The sequence below is a fragment of the Fundulus heteroclitus genome, chromosome 13 (genome assembly GCF_011125445.2).
Source record: "Fundulus heteroclitus isolate FHET01 chromosome 13, MU-UCD_Fhet_4.1, whole genome shotgun sequence".
Taxonomy (NCBI): Eukaryota; Metazoa; Chordata; class Actinopteri; order Cyprinodontiformes; family Fundulidae; genus Fundulus; species Fundulus heteroclitus.
Genome location: NC_046373.1, coordinates 42,270,061 through 42,276,596, shown reverse-complemented (window position 1 = coordinate 42,276,596; position 6,536 = coordinate 42,270,061). Strand labels below are relative to the sequence as shown.

Sequence of the window (6,536 nt, the reverse complement as noted above, 5' to 3'; positions counted from 1 at the left end):
CACAAGAATCCAGATTTCAGATCAGACTGAGAGACATTATGGTGGACAATGAGGACAGGTTCTGGATTGGACTGACGGACTCAGAAGAAGAGGGCAGATGGCATGACAGAGGCTGTGACCATCATCAGAAAAGTATCTGTGAGAAAGCTGATCAGTGTGTGAGTGAAGCTTAGTTCAGGCTGTAAAACAGTCCAGGGTCAACAGATGCTGATTTAATGAAGATAATGCCACAAATATACATATTTACCTTCTTATGCTGTTGATATTCAGCTCTATTGTTCTTTTAAAACCAAATTAATATTTCAAGTTGTCCTCCTTGATCCACTGTGTTAATGGTATTAAACAGTGGCTCTGTGACAACTATTTGCAGGTAAACTCAGATTATACGGAAACAGTAATCATTGCCCCTGAGAGCCAAATAACTGAAAAAAGTCTTTTCTGGGTGTATTGACCTCTTCTTTAGAAACCTAAGCATAATTTTTGATTCTGTCGTGTCACTGGAGTGTAATTTCCATGGATTAATAAAAACTCTTTCAGCTAAGAAATATTTCTAAGCCTCGAACTTTGATGTCTATGGCTGAATTAGAGATTGTGATTCATGCTTTTATTTCATCATGTCTTGAAAGCCTTTTTATGTGTTTAAAAAAAGAAAGATCTTGGCCGTCTGCAGTTAGCGCAGAATGCTTCTGCAATAAAAAGACAGAAAATTACCCCAGTTTTAATCTCTTTACATTGGCTACCGGTATGTTGTAGAGCTAATTTTAACATTTTAGTCTTTACTTTTAGAGCCCTGAGTAGCCGAGCTCCATCTTATATTACTAACCTTTTACAACCATGTTCTCCGTCTCATAGTTTTAGATGTTCCAGCCAAAGATTGTTGATGGTTCCAGGAACTAATTTCAGGTAGTGCCTTTAACTTTACATTGTCTTTACTCTGTTCATTCTTTTAAGAAGTATTTGAAGACCCACTTGTTCCGACTGGCTTTTAACTAGTTTTTGAAAAGAGTCCCGCCGGCTGCCGAGAGGAAAGATCAGCCCGAGGCCTCCGAGGGTGCTGCTCCGCCTCAGCCTGAGGCTTCAGAGGGTCCCGAGTCCAGGCAGCAGGACCGAGCGCAATTTGTGGCAGTGGCAGGTCATTCTGGCAGTTCCGGTGGCAGTTCCGGGTTGCCACGGCGTATTACTGGCAGATGCCACTAGGCTGACAGTCTCCACTGGCATCTGCCACAACAGAGACAGGGTGCCAGTCTCTAGTGGCACATGTCACAAGGCTGACAGGCTGCCAGAGCACGGCTTACACCGTTTCGGGGGCTGTCAGCGCCGGTTTTCGGCTAAAAAGTTTAGTTAACCTGACTCTACCTGGATTTTTGTTTTGAAATTATGATCTCATTGTTTAATAAACTGTGTCAAACCTTTCATAAAGTCATATTTATTTGATGGAACGATGTAATTCGTCTGAAAATTAGTGGCCATTGACAGGTGCCAGTACAGGGTGTCGGTCTCTCCTCTCCTGGAACCTGACACTAGGCTGGCCCTGGCCACCTAGTGTCATTATTCATTATACTCTTATACTCTTCATCCCATGTCTTGAGGGCTTCGAGAGCTTCTGCTTGTTCTAGCTCGTCCATATCCAGAACAATAGGAAGTGTTATTCTTCCACTAAATTGTTGTTCTCTGCACCAGTCAGCTGCAGCCTGACTATCGACAATGAATGGGCTTCCCTGCAGAAAATGATAGATTAGTTACAGATTGCTAATTTAGCCTACATCAAGGGATCATATTTCCTTTTACATTTGACAAAAACAGATTACATTCAAATAGCTATGTAGTTTAACCCTTTTCTGTTAACCTTTTCTGTGTCTTCTTCTTCCTGGGCTTCCGAAAGTCTAGAAATAAATGAACAAAAAGAGGGGGGGGGGGGTGAGCCAGTACTGTATCCTTTAATGACTGCAGTATATGTAGTTGTGCACACACAATTGTTATTTACCCCTCATTTTTCTTCACGGTATTTATGAACATCATCTCTGCTTGGTATTTTGCAGCCACTGGATGACAATCTAAAAAATAATCCAAATCATGTACAGCAGTTGTACAACACTAAATCAGTCACATTTCCATGTTGAAATTTAGTTTGTTTGTTTTTTATAATGGTTACTCTTATTATCACACAATTTTAGTATTGGTTATTATTCCCTAAGACCATTTGCAGATGAAACATAATTTAACTTAAGGGCATTGCATCAGGACAAATATTTTTTTATGAGTGTCCACTGTAATATTTGTCAATTGTCTATTTAGATTTGTTTTGTTTTTAAAGTTTGTTTTGGTTATGCAGACCAGAAATCACCTGGAGGTGTTGGAAGCCATTGTAAAATTGGTAACTATTTTTACAGAAGGACTCAAGAGGGAGACATTGTTCAAGTTCAGTTGTTATTCAAGTTGTTGCTGTCACTGAAATATTACATTTTTTGTGCCAGGTTATTTTTGGTAATGTTTTCTGCTTTGTTGTGTTATTACTCCATCGTATGATCTGTTCAGTTTTCTCCATCTCAATCAAATCAGCTTTTGTTGTTTGTCTGCTGGTCATTTTGTGTTCAGTTAATGTTCAGATGAGTACATAAAGAATCAAACCCCTATGTAAAACTCAAATGTTACCCATTTCACATTATAAAATCCTTCTTTAACGCTTTCTGAACATCTCTCATCCTTGATAGTTTTTGGTACACTAAAAATACAGATGGACATATTCTTTCCAAAAAAGTTCCAAGCTTTTATACTAGTGGACAAAAATGCCTTTTTATGGCTTCGATAACATGCATATTAAACTGAAAGCCTTTGTAAAGGGGAGTCGATGACCTGGATGACTGATAATCTTCACCGGCACAGATGGACATATAAAAGTGTTTTTGTCACCAAGCCCATTTACACTTACAAACCTATGCCATTAGTAATTGCTTTTTCTTTCTCAGTTTTAGGGACTGAAGCTCACCTCAGGCAGAATCACCTCTGTGACCATGTGTTGGTCAACATCTCCACTGCCAGGGACATACAGAATGTTTTCAAGCCGTGTGATGAGAACCTCTGTCTGTAACCACAAGAGAGGCAGTTATCCTGAGTGTTGTTAATTGTAATTGACAAGACTTTTAAATTTTAGCAATTGATTGGATGCTTCTTAAAGTTTTTCTGTAACTAGGATGACAACCTACAGCATTAAGAAAATACAACAAATAATTCAAAAAGAAAGGAAGACAATACTATAGAATCTCAAACAGGACATACATCACGATTCCCTGGAGCATTCTTTAAGAATACAGCACTAACCATAGCTCATCTAGTTTTATATTTTGACATGGTTTTGAATTGAATTACATAAAGCAATGACAACGTACCATCATGTCATCAAAAGTGGTGACATGCTCACTGTATAACCTTCTAAGGGCTGGATCAAAGCCTTTGTGTTTCCACAGGTACATTCTGTTTGACAGAATGTCACCAGTCTGCAACTTCTTTTCCAGGTCCTGCAACATTTTAGATTAAGTTAAATTCACAATTTTATTTAATTTCCTGACAAATATGATTGTCTTCTATATAATAATGAATGTCATCACCTTAATCTCAGAATCTGTAAGAATATCTTCTGCTTTGATGGACTGCAGAATGTTGTCGCTGTTAAAGAAAAAAAATGTAAAACGTTGCTCAGAATTAGATGAGAGATTGAAAAAATTAACAATACTTATGACTTTATTGAAATGTACATTTTTTATTCATGTATATGCGTAATACCATGTCTATCTTTGTTTAAGAGGCAAAAAATATATTGGCATGAAAACAGGTATTTATTTACCAATTTATTTACACATTGTGTAAACAGCAGGGCGTCATTATTAGTCATTTAGCCATAGCCCAGAGTTTAACATCTGGCACTAGGATGAAAGTGCTTGAAAAATAACAAAATAAAATTTTTTTTTGTACAAGCATTATTAGTGTCATTTATTCCAAAATTGCATATTAAAATGCCCAAACAGGCTATTACACGTTCAGATTTAAAAGGATAAAATATATAATTAATTTGCGATTAATCTTGAATTAACTATCAACATTATGCGATTAATCGCAATTTAAAAAAATTATCGTTTGACAGCCCTAATATAAATACATGTCTTGTGTCCTTCACATTGTTAATTTAGTTTTTATTGTACAGACTATTAATACGTTTTCTTCTCGAAAGCGGTTAAAGTAAACTAATACCCACTCCCGAGTTCAGACACTAGATGGCGCAAAAGCAATAATCTAACCTACTGGATCTAGATATTTACCTGAGAGAGCACCTGCTAACTAACCAAGAAATTAATGAGAACGTGTGGCAGCATAAACGTTAAGAAGGCATTTAGTCATATTTAGACCCGAACAATCAACAGAGAAGGTCAAGAGTAAATGACGAGACGAACAGCCATGGTAATGTTACAGTAGAACTTTGGTGGATGATGAAGATTTGAAGGCATGCGTCACAAGACTAGAGGCAGCAGCAGCAGCAGCCGATTTCTCCACCCTCCCGACCAGGACAGGCTGGAGGCTGTCTCGAGCCAAGCATGCAGGCCATATAACCTTGTTGTTACGTTCATAAAGCACTCAAAATTACCCCCCCCCCCCCTCTCTCAGCCAAACTTTCACCCTGTACTGGCACCTGTCAATGGCCACCAATTTTCAGACGAATTACATCGTTCCATCAAATAAATATGACTTTATGAAAGGTTTGACACAGTTTATTAAATAATGAGATCATAATTTCAAAACAAAAATCCAGGTAGAGTCACGTTAACTAAACATTTTAGCCGAAAACAACCCCCGAAACGGTGTAAGCCGCGCTCTGGCAGCCTGTCAGCCTTGTGACATGTGCCACTAGAGACAGGCACCCTGTACTGGCACCTGTCAATGGCCACTAATTTTCAGACGAATTACATCGTTTTTAAAATAAGCAATATTTACGCAAATACAAAGACATACAAAATGAAACCCCTGCCCCGAAAAAGGACAAAAAAAATAAAAAAGTAAGAAAAGCGAAATATTGCCTACCGGAAGTTATTCTGTTCACGCACGCGCAAATGAGCTGATGGAACAGATTGTGCTACACTGCAAAAATGCCAGTGTTAGTTTAACACCTACAGTGTTAACTTTAACACCAAAAAAGTGCGTATATGTGTCCACACTAGCTAGTGTTAAAATAACATTTGTTAAAGTGTTATTAGACTAACACCCAATTTGTGTTAAATTTACACCAGCCATTGTTGATTATCCAACACTGCTGGGTGTGGTATTAACATTGCAATAGTGTTTGTGTTAAAATATAATGTTAAAATTAACACTAGTGTGATGTCAATACCAAAACCAAATATGTTTTCTTTTAAATGGTAAAGAATGGACTACTAAGCATATCAATACCAAATATAATGGGAAAACCCTAATTATTCCAAACAATGCTCATAAATTCAAAGTTTAACCTTTTTATTAAACAGTTCTCTTTCAAAGACCTCAAACAATGCACAGCTCATATAAAACAGCAGCGGGGCACAATATACGTTTTCATAACGTATATAAGGCTGATAAATAATATATCAGGTCCGACACACAAATAACAGCAAACGCATCCTCCACAATGTCTATTTTGAAAGCACTCAGGTGCTCATCAAAAAACTCTGTAGTGACTTTAGCAGTGAAAAGAAATGCTTCATCGTTGTTGACAATGATGTTGACAATTTTTTGAAAAACAGGCATTTCATTTTCAGTACTTGTGCAGACAAACATTCCAATGTGGTATTGTGTTCCAAAGTTTTTTTTACCCATGAAGTCGTGGACACACACTGCACATGCGGACACACGCGGGCGACTGTGGCTTGATGGGTTGAGTAGTCGTCTGGCAACCAGAAGGTTGTGGGTTCGATTCCAGCTTCCCCTTGCCACATGTCGATGTGCCCTTGGGCAAGGCACTTAACCCCAAGTTGCCTACCGAGCTGCGTCTCGGTGTATAAATGTGTGAGCGTTAGTGAGAGCGACTGGGTGAATGTGGCTATAGTGTACAGCGCTTTGGGTGGTCAGCATGACCGGAAAAGCACTATATAAGTTCAGTCCGTTTACCATTTACATTCAATCTGGGACAAGACCTTAAAACCTCCGTGCAATTTAGTTCATTTGTTGGATAATCTTTAAGAGGGCCAAACTGAAACCTTTGAAAGTAAAACTTCTCCCAATGAAAAGCCAGCTGCCTTTGGTGCTTTTTCACCAAGGTTTTAGTTATGTTCTTAAAGTTCTTCACAGATGTCTTAAAAAAAATTGTGTTTCCCTTCAAATCTCATACACCACACATGGATGAGTGGTCCTATTTTTCTGATACATCTCGGATAATGAATCATTAGGTGATGTTTTGGAATCAGCTCCTTATCTGTAAATACAGATTTGAAGAGTTTATGATGGTCAGAAATCAGATGCTTTAAAAAATAAGTCATACCATCTGTGATTACTGGTGAGCACACAATATTGACAAT

At 38.1% G+C, this 6,536-nt stretch overlaps 1 long non-coding RNA gene across 2 annotated transcripts; it reads right to left on the bottom strand.

Annotated features, from left to right (window-relative positions):
- Positions 1-1,576: 1,576 nt before the first annotated feature.
- LOC118565406 lies at positions 1,577-3,787 on the bottom strand. Of its 2 annotated transcripts, XR_004932382.1 has the most exons (6): positions 3,606-3,787; positions 3,387-3,515; positions 2,987-3,082; positions 1,985-2,054; positions 1,847-1,883; positions 1,577-1,718 (listed from the first exon to the last, which is right to left on the bottom strand). It is a non-coding gene; the product is annotated as an uncharacterized LOC118565406 (long non-coding RNA). The 2 variants fall into 2 exon arrangements; XR_004932381.1 differs by lacking the exon at positions 1,577-1,718 and having other exon boundaries at positions 1,726-1,883.
- Between the last annotated feature and the right edge of the window lie 2,749 nt (positions 3,788-6,536).